The 17,297-nt window shown below is 43.9% G+C and overlaps 1 long non-coding RNA gene across 1 annotated transcript; it reads left to right on the top strand.

The window, feature by feature from the left end:
- The first annotated feature begins 2,419 nt into the window (after nt 1-2,419).
- On the top strand, nt 2,420-16,784 carry LOC116270052. The gene is made up of 3 exons (XR_004177962.1): nt 2,420-2,638; nt 16,057-16,199; nt 16,620-16,784. It is a non-coding gene; the product is annotated as an uncharacterized LOC116270052 (long non-coding RNA).
- The last annotated feature ends 513 nt before the right edge of the window (nt 16,785-17,297 follow it).

A 17,297-nucleotide genomic window follows, 5' to 3' on the forward strand; every position in this document is an offset into this window, starting at 1 on the left:
CTCGATAAATTAAATGTATAATAGAAAAGCAAGTAGCCAGAAGGCTTGTTCTATTCCTGATTATAAAGAGAATTTCTGGCCCAGCACAGTGGCTCACACCTATAATCCCAACACTTTGGGAGGCCAAGGCGGGGGGATCACTTGAGGCCAGGAGTTTGAGACCAGTTTGGCCAAAATAGTGAAACTTCAACAATTAGCCTGGCATGGTGGCCCGTGCCTGTAATCCTAGCTATTTGGAAAGCTGAGGCATGAGAGAATCACTTGAATCTGGGAGGCAGAGGTTGCAGTGAGCTGAGATCCCACCACTGCACTCCAGGCTGGGCAACAGAGTGAGACTCCATCTCAAAAAACAAACAAAAAAAAAGATTTGAGAATCACGCCTGTAATCCTAGCACTTTGGGAGGCCAAGGCCAGTGGATCACAGGGTCAAGAGTTCAAGACCAGCCTGGCCAACATGGTGAAACCCCATCTCTACTAAAGATACAAATCAGCTGGGCGTGGTGGCACATGTCTGAAATCCCAGAAATTCAGGAGGCTGAGGCAGGAGAATTGCCTGAACCCGGGAAGTGGAGGCTGCAGTGAGACAAGATTGCACCATTGCACTCCAGCCTGGGCAACAGGGCAAGACTGTATCTCAAAAAAAAAAAAAAAAAAGGAAAAATCTAAATATTACCAAATATCACGAGTATTGCTTCCTCCCTATTAATGTTTCACAATGTACAGGGGGTCTGTTCAGAACACAATAGCTGCTCTAGCGATCAAAATCACTATACATGAACTAGTATTTCCATTTTTCAGTATGCCTATTGATGGGCTGCTCCACACAAAGAACAAATTATATATCTTGTTAACTTTTGGCCAAGTTGATCAATTTCATGATATCCATAAATGCCACACTAAATAGAGTGAACACATACATAGTCATAAAACAGCAGGCTGAAGCTAACTCCAAAAACAAAGAAAAAATGCAACTCTAAACCATTCTGCATTCAAGTTCCCAAATGACTCCCCTGGAGGCCTTTAAATTGTATTTGTTTGGAACAAACAAACAAACAAAAACAAAAGGAGTTCATCGTTAGCATGTGGAGGATGTTCATTAGCGACTGCAAGAAGTCACAGTCTAAACCACTCCGTTCTAGAAACCCATTATAGTCATGCAGGCCAATAGCACTATTCTGGAAGGTAGCTATCTCTCGTGCCCTCTAAGAACCATCGTTTTGCATCATTAGCAAGAAGCAAAGAGTAGATTTTAAACCTCTTTAAACTTTAAACTCCTCTGCGTCCTATTCAAAAACTAGAATACCACTTAAAACAGATTTTTAACTCTGCACTTTAAAAAGGGATTTCAAGTGTCTTGCATTTTAAAGACACTTCATTACAAAAGTTAGAAAATTAAAGTATAAAACTTATCAAAACAAGCTTTTAAGTTTTCAGGATGATTCACTGCAAAATTTCTTTAAACAGACTCCCCTCTTTTTTGTGTGTTGAGTCTTCAGGGAAAATAAGTGATAGTAAACATCAACCATTGACACCTGCAAACTAGGAAAAAAAAGTGTTGCTTGGACATGGTAGGGAAAATAATTTATTTTTACAGAAAGTTAGCCGGGCGTGGTGGCTCACGCCTGTAATCCCTGCACTGTGGGAGCTCAAGGTGGGTGGATCACCTGAGGTCAGGAGTTCAAGGCCAGCCTTGCTGACATGATGAAACCCAGTCTCTACTAAAAATACAAAAATTAGCTGGGTGGTAGTGGCGCGTGCCTGTAATACCAGCTACTTGGAAGGCTGAGACAGGAGACTCTCTTGAATCTGGGATGCAAAGGTTGCGGTGAGCCGAGATCGCACCACTGCACTCCAGCCTCGACAACAGAGTGAGGCTACGTCAAGGACAAAAAAAAAAAAAAAAAAAAAAAAGAGAGAGAGAGAGAGAGAGAAAAAAAAAAAAAAAAAAGAAAGAAAGAAAAAGAAAGAAAGAAAAGAAGAAAAGAAAAGAAAAGAAAGAACGAAGGAAGAAAGATAGGAATTTAACATACAGGCGATTTTTCAGGTTCTCATTTGCTAAACCAACGATGCAGAATTTGTGAAGTAGGGGCAACAAGTTGCTGAACCTGAGAGACGCTTCTAAACGCGCTCAGAGGTTATTTCAACTGTGCTGTTTGCTAGTTCAGGTACAACAGGCAAAGACAGAAAGATGCCAACGCTCTCTCCACCCTCCCACCGCCGGCTCACAAAGCGAGGAGCATGCACCCAGCCGTCCAAACACGTAGCGATCTCGCCGCTTTAAGCCGCTGTCCCCCCTCGGCCCGCCCACAAGAAGGCGGGGAGGCGCGGGGTCTGCTGGGAGTTGTAGTTTCGATCCAGGCCTGAGAGCTTCTTGACTCGTTTCCTTTGCCCCCCTCCCCCGCCCCCACACTGCACAGCTGCCTACGGACTCTGGAGTTGCCGTGTATTGAGCATGGGGCACAGCCGGGGATAAAAGGGGAGAAGGATCCTTTAATCTGCGGATCGGGGCGCCGTTGATGAGCGTTAGGTGTTGGAACGCAGAGTAAGCGGCGCGCATGCGCGGCTGGCGGAGGTGGGGGCCGCTCCTCCCGCGCCTTTCAAGGGCTGGCTGATCCCTTAGGGCTGGCTGGGCTCAGAGGTAGGGCCTGCGGTGCAAGTTTGTGATAACATTGCTTGTAGGCTGCGGTTGTTAAGGCAGAGATTTGGAGGGGGTCGGTTGGGGGTGCTGGGTAGTGTCAGTAATCAAGGGTTTTAATCGCTACTCCATCCTGGCTTTCGGGAACCTCCCACCTCCTACCCTTTCCCAGTTTGCAGAATTGCAGCTTTCCCCATCCCCCACCCCGATCGCTTCGTGGGAAGCCTTTCCATACTGTGTTGTGAAATCCGTTAGACCTTCTCAGCCAAGGCCTTTTAGCCCGCCTGGAATTCAAGCTGCCCCCTCCTTGCCAAATCCAGATCATGCGAGACAACAAAGGGCTTGAGGCACAGGCCCTACAAGGCAGTGCCCCTGCCAGCTCTTCTAAGCTTATTGTTTACCCTGCCCTCTTCTTCCCCTACAAATTGAGACAGCCAGGCGATAGATTAGATAAATAGATTCCATGTCCTTACATTTGCAACAGGCTTTCATAGCTTCCTTTGCTCTGGAAGGTGGCATCATTATACAAAAGGACAAGTGAGAACACACGAATGTAATCAGTGGCAGAACCCCAGGACTGAACCCTACAGGAGTTCTAAGTCTATTGTTTTTCCTACCACTTCACAAATGTGTCAGAAAGAGCTGAAGGAGGTGACCAGCTGCACCTGACGCTAGCTGGCTTTCTGAATGCTCAGGCCCTGAGCCCCTGGCTCACCACAATCACTCTTAAATTGACTAGCAATTGCCCCTTAGTGAGTGACCTCTCCAGCAAGCCCGCAGGATTTTGCCTAGGGTAATGTTTCAGATTGAGCACATACTTTGTGCTGGGCCCTGGAAAGATGTACATCAGATCTTAAGTTAAAAGATTCCTTTCCCCCAAGGACACCAGGCTGTCCTATAAAGTATTCTGTATTTCCCAAAGGATAGGGTTAGCCACAGTTTGTTATATGATTGCTTGTTTGCCTGTTTTTTTCTTTTCTTTATTTCTTTGAGACAGGGTCTCCCTCTGTCACCCAGGTTGAAGTGCAGTGGCGTGATCATAGTTCACTGCAAGTTCAGACTCCTGGGCTCAAGCGATCCTTCTCCCACCTCAGCCTCTGGAGTAGCTGGAACTACAGGCATGCACCACCATGCCCAGCTAATTTAAAAAAAAAATTAGAGGAGGTCTCACTATGTTACTCAGGCCGATTTCAAACTTCTGGGCTCAAGTGATCCTCCTGCTTCAGCCTCCCAAAGTTCTGGGATTACAGATGTAAGCCACCGCACCTGGCCTGCCTGCCTTGCTAGAGAAGCTGCAGCACTATTTTGTTCACCATTGTATTAGAAGTGCTAACATGTAGTGGCCTTTTGATACATGTCAAATAGACATACAAATGATGAATGCATAGTTCAGTCTCTGACCTTCATGTCTGTTGGGAGAGGTGGAGATGAAAATAGAGGTAGGCTGGGCATGGTGGCTCACACCTGTAATCCCAGCACTTTGGGAGACTGAGGCGGGCGGATCACGAGGTCAAGAAATGGAGATCATCCTGGCCAACATGGTGAAACCCTGTCTCTACTAAAAATACAAAATTAGCTGGGTGTGGTGGCCCATGCCTGTAGTCCCAGCTACTTGGCAGGCTGAGGCAGGAGAATCGCTTGAACTTGGGAGGTGGAGGTTGCAGTGAGCTGAGATTGCTTCACTACACTCCAGCCTGGCAACAGAGCAAGACTCCATCCGCCCCCCAACACCTTCCTCCAACCAAAAAAAAAAAAGAAAAAGAAAATAGAGGTACATGTTTATACAAAGTTTTGGAACAGGAAGGCAGATGCACATAACTGCCTGGCGTGGTTCCAAAAACCTGAATGGAGAAGGCAGTATCTGCTAATGGGGGCTCTCTGCTAAGCTTTGGAATTGTCCATTATTGTGTTAGCATAGAAGTAGTTATCACACCAAAGGCTCCCCATGAGCTTTGCCTGGGAAAGGGACTGATTATTTAAGAGCCGACCACACAGGCACAGAGATGCTATCCTCTTCTAGGTGGTCATCTGGAGAAGCTGTGCTTTCCAGGGACTCTGGATTTCTTCAAATATCCTTGGAATGCTCCTTGTGGAAGTGGCATTTGAATCTACAGCACATTCTTTTGGACCTCCTCAGCACAGGAACATCTCGTTCCTTTAGGGATTTGGTAGTTGGGAAGAGCCAGAAGTCACTTGGCTGGAGGTCTGGAGTATGAGGAAGATGATCACGCTGCATAATAGCTGCTGAAATTTGAAATTTGGAGGAAGGAGTTTGTATGCTGACACAGGGCAGGAGTTCTCATCCTGGAGTGTGTGGAAGTTTTTAGTATATGCTAAAATTTATTTGTTTATTTATTTATTTATTTATTTTTGAGATGGGGGTCTCACTCTGTCACCCAGGTTGGAGTGCAGTGGTGTTATCTTGGCTCACTGCAACCTCTGCCTCCCAGGCTCAAGGGATCAATCCTCCCAGCTCAGCCTCCCAAGTAGCTGGGACCACAGGTGTGCACCACCATGTCTGGCTAATTTTTTGTATTTTTGGTAGAGACCGGTTTCACCATGTTGCCCAGGCCGGTCTTGAGCTCCTGAGCTCAAGTGATCCACCTGCCTCTGCCTCCCAAAGTGCTGGGATTACAGGCGTGAGCCACCACACCTGGCTGTATGTGTTCTTTACTGAGGGATCCTGTTTTTAGCTTTAACGGATTTTCCCCAGGGACTCCATGATTCAAAAAAAGATGAACAACCACTGCTATAGATTCAGGAGATCTTATGAATTCTTAGGAGAATCCTAAGAAATCTTAGGATTTCTGTGGCTTCTAAAGTGGCTCTGAAGGAAAGTCATGTCTTAGGAAAGCAGAGGATAGGTTTCAGCTGTGCCTGGAATTGGAAGTGTTGTCTCAGTGGGTTCCAAAGCTCCAGAGCCTTGGTGTCCCCACATATGAAGTGAAGAGTAGAACTGGGTGGGTGGTGTCTCTAGGTCTGTGATCCCATGAAATTCCAACAAAGGAATTTCAGAAATGTTCTTCCAAGATAGCAGAATCCCTGGACTAGGCATGTAATGCAACCTTCTCAGGTAACTCAAATGACAGCCCCAATTTGGATGCTTGTTAGTAGTGTGTGTGTTCAAAGCCATCAGCCTCTTGGTGTCAGAACCAGGAATCCAACAGATAAATCGGAGAGGGAAAGCAGAGGCTCAACAACCAGCCAGACTTGCTCAGAACAGTACAGACTGTTGGGGAAGGTCTTGTCGAGAAGCAGAAGCCTGGAGAGAGGGAAGAGGTGTTGGAGTATCACTGCCCGGGGCGAATGTGTGACACAGGAGGCCAGAAACAAGGATTCTGCCTTAAGGGTGAAGGTTCTGGTAGAGGATTTCATCTCCAAAAGGGCCAGTTGGAGTAAACAGAATTCACGAAATCGCAGGAGGCAGGAGCCCCTTTCTCGGAACTAGAATACAGGGTGACCTGAGACTAGGCCAGAAGCCATGGTCCTCAGAATGGGTCCCAGAGCCTGCAGCCAAAAATTCTGACTCCAGCTGTGGGGGCAGGAAACCCTGGGGGCCATTTGAAGTCAGGGAAAAGCTGAGGAGGCAGCCACTGAAAGCACTACCAGGTTCATTCTTCCCTCCCTCCCTTTCTTGGTTCCTTCCTTCTTTTCTTTCTTCCTTTCACCCTTCCTAGTTTGTGTCAGGGGAGGAGGGAGAGGTTTTAAAAATACAAAATGATGCTCTCCAACCTTAAGGAGCTTGCAAACTTGAAGTGAATAAAACTTCCCGCTTAAGTAAATGACCAAGTGCTTAGGTGCTAGAAAATTAAAATCTTACGAAAGAAAGAAGTTTTGGAAAGTTCGTGTGTGTATGTTCTGTAGTTATTCCCTGCTTTTTGTGTTTCAGAGAGAAGGGAATTTCCATATCATTTCCCTGAAAGGCAGGAGCATGAAGAAACTTCTGATCTTCTCTCCACCACAAAGGGGAGACTAGCCTGATTGGTAAATTTGTCCCACCGGTGTGTCCTTTCTGTAGCCAGCCTGTCCGCAGGTGATTTTCATTCTGGTCTGCCCTGTGGTGAGCATGGCCAGGCACATTTTGTCCTGCACAGGGAAGCTGGCAGCGTAAGCAAAGATTGGAAAGGTGTGTCAGAAAACCCATTTGGCTGCAGGTCAAACCATACTGTCCAGGTCAGCTTTGTCAACAAATCAAGCTGACACTTTGATCTCTGTTGGTCTGCCTCCTGGTCTGATTTCTCAGTCAATTCCAAACCCAGAAGAAAAACCAGGAATGGTCCTTTTTGGTGTCCCCAGCCTCTAACCTAGGGCAGAGGGCTTTGGTGTGTCAGTAGTCTGGAAGGAGGAGCTCAGCCTGGTCACTTCTGCATTGGAGCCTAGAGCCCTTTTATTGCCACAGTACTTTTAAGCCTGTAGCAGCCAATGTTGACCTGGAGGCGTTAAAAACAAATTTGGGCCAGGTGCAGTGGCACACCCCTGTAATCCCAGCTCTTTGGGAGGCTGAAGCTGGTGGATCACCTAAAGTCAGGAGTTCGAGACCAGAGTGGCCAACATGGTGAAACCCTGTCTCTACTAAAAATACAAAAGTTAGCCTGGCATGATGGTGCATGCCTGTGATCCCATTTACTCGGGAGGCTGAGACATGAGAATCACTTGAACCCAGGAGATTGCAGTGAACTGAAAACGCACAACTGCATTCCAGCCTGGGTAACAGAATAAGACTCCGTGTCAAAAAAACAAACAAACAAAACAAGTGTGGTCTCCTAATTTCATAAAACTCTTGAGTACCCAAGAGTCACCCTTGAAGAAGAGAAAGGGATGGAAGGAGGACCCCTCACTCATGTTGTACAATGAGCAGAGTCAGGGCAAAATCACAGAGTTTGCTGAGATTAGAGACACATGAAGAGCCACTTTCACAGGCTCTCACCTCTCCCTGATTGTATATATGTGGGCTTTTTGCTTCTTTGCTTTCACTCAAGTTGCTGACTCTTTCTGAAATTTCTTCTCTCCATTATTTTCACCTGCAAAGTCCATTCTGAGGAATGCTGTTTCTTCTGCACCTTACTTAAAACTCTCAGATACGTACTCCACCACGAACCTTTCCCTGACATTCCATCCACACCTTGTGCTCAGTTGTTTACCTGGTCCTCTGAGTGGTCATTGTACCTTGACATTCCATTCTTTCAGCTGCAGGGATCTAAAGCCCCCCACCATTTGGCCACCCTCTGTCTCTGGTACATCTCTACTCTTCTTATTCCAGCCACAGTGGTACAATCTGCCTCAGATACTCTTCCTCCTTCCTCTCTACAATCACCTGAAAAGCTCCTTCATCCTGTAATACCCGCTCCATTGTGTTCTCTGCAGAAGCTTTCTGTGACCCCAGAAAGGGTTCATTGCCCTTCACCCTCCATCTTGAGACTTTGCAATTTTTTTTTTTTTTTTTTGAGACGGAGTCTCGCTCTGTCTCCCAGGCTGGAGTGCAGTGGCCGGATCTCAGCTCACTGCAAGCTCTGCCTCCCGCGTTCCCGCCATTCTCCTGCCTCAGCCTCCCGAGTAGCTGGGACTACAAGCGCCCGCCACCTCGCCCGGCTAGTTTTTTTGTATTTTTTAGTAGAGACGGGGTTTCATCGTGTTAGCCAGGATGGTCTCGATCTCCTGACCTCGTGATCCGCCCGTCTCGGCCTCCCAAAGTGCTGGGATTACAGGCTTGAGCCACTGCGCCCAGCCTGCAATTTTTTTTTAACATACCTGTCACAGCACCAAACACATTACTCTACAAGGAAATGCTTTGTTTATACACCTATCTTCTGAGCTAGACTGTGGGTTCCTTTACCACAGAGACCTTTCTTCTTACCACTCTTGAGCTTAGGACTTAATAGATACCCATTAAATGCTGAATAAATGAATTAATGAATATGATTGTTTGTCTACATATGTGTTCCTCCTACTTTTTTATGAAGTCTTTGAGGCTAGGAATAATAGCTTACTTATATCTTATTCCTGATAGTTAACTTAGTGCCTGGTATATGGTAGGCACCCAATAAATATTTTCATTGAATATACGTGGATGAATGAATAAAGTCTTTTGTTAGTATGTCCAACCTGATATATACTTTCCCTCCTTTGAAACCTCAAGCACCTTGTGTTTCTCCTGAGGCACTTTCTTTAGCTTGGACTTCTCTCATTGTCTAATCCCCAGCAGTTGATGGTCAGCTCTTTGAGGCAGGAGCTGGGCCTTACTTCCCTTGGTGTCCCCTGAGAGTCTGTCACAGCATGGGGCATATAGCAGGTGCTCCAAGTTGAACTGTTCTGAGAAAAATGAAAGTATCTGTGATTCAGAGCCACCATTCCAGCAATGAGATTCCCAACAGCTACACATATTGAATCTCTTAATAACACCACTTTGCTTCATGCACACATGATGTTGCCAAACTCTGGGTGATACAGGCAGGCAAAGTTGAAAAGACCACATTATTATTATTATTATTATTATTATTTGAGACGGAGTTTCATTCTTGTTGCTGAGGCTGGAGTGCAGTGGCACAGTATCAGCTGCAACCTCTGCCTCCCAGGTTCAAGTGATTCTTCCGCCTCAGCCTCCTGAGTAGCTAGGACCACAGGCACACGCCACCACACCCGGCTAATTTTTTGTAGTTTTAGTAGAGATGGGGTTTCACCATGTTGGCCAGGCTGGTCTTGAACTCCTGACTTCAGGTGATCCATCCACCTCAGCCTCCCAAAGTGCTAAGATTACAGGCGGGAACCACCGTGCCTAGCCATGAAAAGACCACATTATTTGTTTAAGCTGTAATGTTCTGTACTCATTGGTGGCCAGTCAATATAATTTTCAAATAAATAAGAATATGAGACCATCTAAGTGTGGCTGAGCCCCAAATACAAAAGCACAGCAGAAAGATGAAAATTACATCAGCCCCTGAGGAGAAATGAGAAAGTAGCCCCACGCATTCCCCTTCAGGGTAGTGGCTTTAAAAGCATTGAAAATCTTGTTTTTCTCCGTAAAAGTCTTGAATGCAAACATGTAGTTTGAAAACTATATGCTTTGAGCTTCAAAGCATTAAGATTCCTGTAATCTGGTCATAGCTAAATAGAGAAGAGCAATCCTCAAGATTAGAATCTCTCAGTTGCGGGGATTTTTCATGTTGACTTTTTGCCTGCGCAATCATTCACTCTAACTCCCTTCCTCTTTTTCCTCTTTCCTTTCTTTTTCTTTTTCTTTCATTCTGCATATCTTTACTGAGTGTTAACTCTAAGCTAGGAGCTCACTCTTCTAATTGCTTTATACTCATAATTTCTCACGAACCTCATGACAACTCTGTGATGTGGGTATCAGTGTCTTCACATAAGGTATGACAAAACTGAGGTTCACATTTAAGAACGTGCCTAAACCAGTAAGTGCTCGGATCATATTTGAATCCAGGCCTCAAGTTCCAAAGTTTGTATCCTGTTACTTAATTCCTACATTATAAGGCCCACAGATCAGTGGTTCTTCTCTCACATAGCTCACAGACAGCTGGGAAGACAGATAAACAGGTCAGAGGTTAGCCAAGAGTAACTCTGAAACACAGAGAAGGTCATCTATGTCGAGGGCTGGGGGCGGGGAGGAGGATTGGCAGTGCCTTCCCAGGAAAAGGGTCACTCAAATTGAGATCTGAACGGTAAATGGGGTTTTGGTAGATCCAGACAGGAGCATCATCTGGACAGAGGTATAGCAAGTACAAAAACCCTGGGGGGTGGGATGCAGCCCAAAACATTCAAGGAACTGTATTTCTTTGGGTAAAAATCTTAGTCATTCTGTTTTCAAATCGTTATTTATTTATTTTTTTAAATAGCTTACAGTGGCTAATTGTCGGTGCTTTTGTCCAAAAGTGCTGAAGTGTAAGGGTAAGTGGTCATTGAAATGAATTAAGGTTTTCATGTCGGTTTCAAATGCTTTTGAGATGACCAGTGCACTCTGATATCCAAATAACATAGTGAAGTGGTCAATGCCACATGCCCTGCTGTTCCACCAAACTCAGATAGCTGGGAAAGGGTGCTAGGATCCTTCAGGGACACAAAATTCTAAAATTCAGAAGGCAAAGGAATTATCATTTATCACTTGCACAGGATATGTAAGTAAATCATTTTATTCTCATGCTATCAGTCATGTTGAAGTCAGTTTAAAAAGAAATGATTTCAGAAGTCTCCTCAAACACTCAAATTAATTAAGATCTAAGGTAGTAAGTCCATGAGGATCAATTATACTATTCTATCAATTTTTTTTTTTTTTTTTTTTGACACGGAGTCTCGCTTTATCACCTAGGCTGGAGTGCAGTGGTGAGCTCTCAGCTGACTGCAACCTCCCCCTCCCCAGTTCAAGTGATTCTCCTGCCTCAGCCTCCCAAGTAGCTGGGATTACAGGCAATTGTGACCACACCTGGCTAATTTTTGTATTTTTAGTACAGGGGGGTTTCACCATGTTGGCCAGGTTGGTCTCGAACTCCTGACCTCTGGAGTGATCCACCGCCTTGGCCTCCCAAAGTGCTGGGATTACAGGCCTGAATCACCATGCCTGGCCTTTCCCTAATTTTCTACAAATTTTTCATAATAGTTTTCTTTTTAATTTTTAATAGATTGTTCTGGGCCAGGTGCGGTGGCTCACTCCTGTAATCCCAGCACTTTGGGAGGCTGAGACAGGCAGATTGTCTGAGGTCAGGCATTCGAGACCAGCCTGGCCAATATGGTAAAACCCCGTCTCTACTAAAAAAAAAATACAAAAATTAGCCGGGTTTGGTGGCACGCACCTGTAATCCCAGCTACCCAGGAGGCTGACGCAGGAGAATCGTTTGAACCCAGGAGGTGGAGGTTGCACTGGGCCGAGATCATGTCACTGCACTCCAGCCTGGGAAACAAGAGTGAAACTCCACTTAAAAAAAAAAAAAAAAAAAAAAAAAAAAAGACTTTTTTAGGGCAGTTTTAGGTTCACAGCAAAATTGAGCAGAAAGTACAGTGAATTCCAATATGCTCCCTGGCCCTACACATACACAGCCTCCTCCACTAGCAATGTCTAGTATTATAGTAGTTTTGTAAACTATATAATCTTTCAATCAGATACAGATTACAGGTGCTCTGTTTACTTAACGAACGTACAGTGAGAATCTCATCATTTGCCTGGCATTTTGCTAGGTCTTAGGGCTACAACAGTGAGCAAAACAAGCATGATATCCTGCTCTTAATGTTGTTTGTAGTCTGGAGGAGAGAGATCCATTAAAAGATAATTTTATGTGGCTCACGCCTGTAATCCCAGCACTTTGGGAGGCCCAGGTGGGCGGATCACGAGGTCAGGAGATCAAGACCATCCTAGCTAACACCGTGAAACCCCGTCTCTACTAAAAATGCAAAGAAATTCACCGGACATGGTGGCGGGCGCCTGTAGTCCCAGCTATTTGGGAGGCTGAGGCAGGAGAACGTCGTGAACCCAGGAGGCGGAGCTTGCAGTGAGCCGAGATCGCGCCACTGCACTCCACCCTGGGCGACAGAGCGAGACTCCGTCTCAAAAAATAATAATAATAAAAAATAATTTCACAAAAAAAAATAGTGATAAACTATGATGAGGGAAAGCAAAAGATGCTCAAGGTATATGATAGGATTACTGCCTTAGTATAGGTGGTCAGGAGAGGCTTTGCCAAAGAAAATCAACAGGTAAACTGGGATCTGAAAGATAAATAGGAATTAACTAGGCAAAGATGGCAAGGGAAAGTGTTTTAGGCAAATGCAATAGCACATGCAAAGACTTAAGGCGAGAAGGAGCCTGGCATATTTTAAGATCAAAGTTGAGCAGAAAAAGAGAGATGAGGCTGGAGAGCCAGGTGGCAGCCAGAGCAATTGGGTGCTACAGGCTATGTCCAAGTGTTGTCTTTGTTTTTACCCAGAGTGATAGGAAATAGCGATGGGTCTTACGTAGAAAGTGACACGAATGGATCTTGTTTTAAAACAATGGCTCCCCAGAAATGATGGTGTTATAATAAAGTGGTGATATAGGAAAGCAGAAAAATGGGGGGATGCCAAAATAGTTTATGAGGTAGAAGCAACAAGACTTGGTGTTTGCTTCATAAAGATAGGAGAGTGTTGGGTTTCTAGGCTTGCAAAATTGAATAGATTATGGTGTATGTACTGAGACAGGAGCAAGGGCGATGGGAAGATAAGGAATCTGCAAGGGCTTTATAGCTATTTTTTTTCTGTTTCAAATAATAACCACTCTGTGCTAGGCACCATGGTAGGTCATTCACATTCAGTGTCATAGATGCCGTCTTATGTGATGCAATAGGAACTCGCAGCAGGTTGATTCCCATACTACCACAGCTCAACAGACTTTAAAATATTCCATTTACTGTCCTCTGTTATTTACAATATTCCATTTACTGTCCTCTGTTATACTTTCTAGTGCATATTGTTTATTACCTAGGTACCACCCATTGGCATATGGATGTATGAAACTCAAACTATTGTTTCCAAGTCCTATCCCACTTCTTTTTTCATGTGACTCACTAGGCAACTCCCGTACCATTTTTCCTCTGTCTGAACTATACCTACTCCATGGTAACAGGTTTAACAGGTTTATCTAGGCATCTTTCCCCTCCCACTTCATGGTCAGTTAAAGTCCTCTTTATCAGGTCTGGTGATCACTGGACAAGCAGGTTCTCAAACTCTTCATGGTGGAAGTTCATCTTCTTTGATCCATTATCCCAAATCCTCCATCCCATTACATTTCCATATTTCTCTGGCCTCGCTTACCTTCCTAAGGCACTGCAGGAATTTGTCCACTGTTACAGAAATTGGTCCCCAAATTCTGACTTTCCATTTCAAAGCCCTTATCAGAATAGACTATTGCATTTTTCCATGTTTATTCTAGACTGCCTATTTCTCTGAGGCCCTTCTGTTATTGGTTCTCATTAGTAGCAACCAAGAGCATACAGTATGTTTTCATATATGTTGTCCCATTTAATCCCTACAACTCTCTTTAGTCCCTTTTCCTCATGCCTGGAATATAATAGTCATTAAATATTTGTTGAATTAATGAATGAACTGGGCCAGGTGCAATGTATTCTCAGCACTTTGGGAGGCCAAGGCAGGGGAGGATTATTTGAACTCAGGCATTTGAGAACAGCCTGGGCAACATAGCTAGACCTGATGTCTACTAAGCATTTTTTAAAAGTTAGCCAGGGATGGTGGTGCACACCTATAGTCCCAGTTACCTGAGAGGCTGAGGAAGGAAGAGCACTTGAGCCTGGTAGGTCAAAGCTATAGTGAGCTGCTACTGTGCCACTGTACTCCAGCCTGGGTGACAGAGTGAGACCCTGTCTCAAAAAAAAAAAAAAAAAAAAAAAGAACTCTGTGTTGCTGGAAAAGCAAAGAATTCTTTATTTGAAGATAAATCAGGCCCTAGTTTCCATTTTAATAGCTTTAACGTTTGTTTCATAAATAACAGCCCATCTATAAACTGTTAATACTAATTTTAACTATTTGTTTATAATAGTATAGTTGATTCTGTATATGAATGACTATACTATTAAGTATGAACTTGATACTCCTAAGTGAGTTATTGTTTAAATTACAGGCAAAACTATACACTACTAGAAAGTAACAATTTAAAATTTAAAAATAAAATAGTTGGTCGGGCGTGGTGGCTCAAGCCTGTAATCCCAGCACTTTGGGAGGCCGAGGCAGGTGGTTCACGAGGTCAGGAGTTCGAGACCAGCCTGGCCAAGATGGTGAAACCCCATCTCTACTGAAAATACAAAAATTAGCTGGGCATAGTGGTGAGCGCCTGTAATCCCAGCCACTCGGGAGGCTGAGGCAGGAGAACAGCTTGAACCTGGGAGGCAGAGGTTGCAGTGAGTCGAGATCGCGCCACTGCATTTTTGCCTGGGTGACAGAGCAACACTCCATCTCAAAAAGAAAAGAAAAAGAAAAAAGAAAACATAATTGATTTCATGGTGTCTCCAAAACACACATTTAGAATTTTAACTTTGGCTGTACATTGAACATAGCTAGATGACTATTTTTATACTTCAGTGCCTCTTCCAGTGTTACATGACAGCATGTTTTTGCCTAGATAGTGCCATATTATTATTCTGTGCATTTGGGTAGTACTTTATATGTACAAAATACATGCCAATCATGTTATTAGTATTTCAGCAAAGCCCTACTGCGGGGTAGCTCAGCATTCCTAAAGCCAAGTGTAAAAAGAAGTATGCAATTATCAGGAAGATGCTGACAGGGTTCAAGTGAAATATCGATGAACGATAATTCACTTTATTCAAAACAGAAGTTTCTTTAGATACATTTCAGCAGAACTGTCAAAACCTCTTTCTGTATTATTTGAATTTCCAGCCTTAGAAATGAACCCTAATTTTCAAAGAAATAAGTGATTGTTATATTGGATCTTACTTTCAATGTTAGCCGCAACATTGAAAGTAACATTGAAAGACGTTTGGACCTCTTAGACCTTTGTGTAAGTTTATGAAGGCAATGTTTAAATCATTATTTCACATGTGATAACTCACTTGCATTCTTAGCCAGAGAAACTTTTTGAAAGCCAGATTAAAGTAAAGTAAAAATTAGATGATCTTGTGGCAAAGAATCAGAATCATTCAACTTAATGGATTTAGGAGGGCCTCAAATTGCCTGGAATTTGCCATCTTAAAGAGGAAATTTTAGTTAATTAGCCTAAAACACTTACCTGTCATTACCTATATACAGACCAGCATAGTCCAAGAACCTGATCTAACGCAAGAGATGGCCCCAGTTCATAAAGGACTCAAAGAAAGAGAGGAGCAAATACAAATGAATGAAGTGAAATTTTTTGTATCAGTTAGGGGTTGTATTTGGCTGCCCTGAACAAAAACCTGACTACGAAGGCGTAATCCAAAACAAGTTTCTTTCTCTCATGTACACAGAGCCTTACAGGTGGGCACTGAGGCTGGTATGGAGGCCCCACGGTGCCACCCAGGATTCGGGTTCTCCCTGTGTCACTGGCTGAATTGTGTCCCTCTCCTCCAAACTCATACACTGAAGTCCTAAACCCAGGACTTCAGAAAGTGACCTATTTAGAGATAGGGCCGTTAAAGTAGTAATTACATTCAAATGAGGCTGGTAGGCTGAGCCTCCATCCAATCTAATGGGGCAGTTGGACCCACAGAGAGATGCCAGGGGAAAGTTCACAAAAAGGAAAAGTCATGTGAGGACACCGCAAAAAGGTGGCCATTTGTAAGACAAGGAGTCAGGCCTCTGGAGAAACCAAACTTTCCCACACCTCAATCTTGGACTTCCATGAACTGTGAGTCATTTACACCACTCAGTCTGTGGTATTTTATTACAGCAGCTCTAACAAACCGATATACCCTGTTCATTTGCTTTGACAGACTCCACATGTGGCCTCAGTTTCATGATTCAAGGTGGAGGCTCTACCTCCAGCCTCTCATCCTTGTTTCAGATGAAAAGCAGCAGAAACACGCTAAGAAGGAAGGGGACGACAACACAGACATCAGAAAAACAAGACTTTCTGGTAACTTCCCAGCAGACTTTCTCATAGCTTCAGGGGCAGACCTGAGTCAAAGTCTTCCATCCCACCCCCACTCCTGTCCAGCACTGTGGGAAATGGGGAGTAATGTTTCTTTTTAAAAAATAAAAACTAGGCATATTGCCATCCCAAACAAAACTAAAGCTCTGCTAACAATGAAGAAAGGACAAATAAGTATTAGGTAGGCAACCAGTAATGTCTACCATACTAGTTGTTTGGGTGAATGATAGAGACACATGAATGTATTGGTGCAAGCAAGCACATGTGGATTGGTGGTTAGACCAATTAGAGGAAGAAGAGCTGGGCTAGAAGCAAAGGACCCAGACCCCATAATCCTGGCTTCAGGTTCTGCTGCTTCTATTTTCTTGTAGGTTGACTTTAAGAAATACACTTCATGTTTTTCAGCTGCTGTTTACTGTCCTGAAATAGGATCATAAGGCTTTTCCTGTATCCTCTCGGAAGGTTGTTATAAAATTTCAAAGTCAATAAAAATACAAAATTAGCCGGGCATGGTGGCGCATGCCTGTAATCCCAGCTACTTGGGAGGCTGAGGCAGGAGAATCACTTGGACCAAGGAGGCCGAGGTTGCAGCGAGCCACAATCACGCCACTGCATTCGAGCCTGGGTGACAGAACAGAACTCCATCTCAAAAAAAAAAAAAAATAGATTTCAAAGTCGAATAATGTATATAAAGTGCCTTGTATAATTGTGATGCAAGCATAAGCTGCATGTGGAGTATATTTTAAATGTTCTCAAGTGTGCACAAGGAGCTACATTCAAGAATGTTAATTCCAGCATTATTTGTAATAGCCAAAATTTGGTTTAAAAAAAAAAAAACAAAACCAAATGTCCACCAACAGTACAATAGATACATTTTTCTTAATTCATGTAGTGTGGCATAGCTTACAACAGTTAAAATAAGTAAAATTTGACAGAGCTAGGTGGTAGGTACTAAGGTATTTGTTATGCTACTCTTTTTTTTTTCTGTATGATTGAAATATTTCGCAATTTTATAAATTAGCCAAAAAAAAAAAAAAAAAAAAAACCCAGCTTTGGGGAGTGTTTCTCAATATTTGGTCCACA

This window comes from Papio anubis, chromosome 13 (assembly GCF_008728515.1).
Source record: "Papio anubis isolate 15944 chromosome 13, Panubis1.0, whole genome shotgun sequence".
NCBI lineage: Eukaryota > Metazoa > Chordata > Mammalia > Primates > Cercopithecidae > Papio > Papio anubis.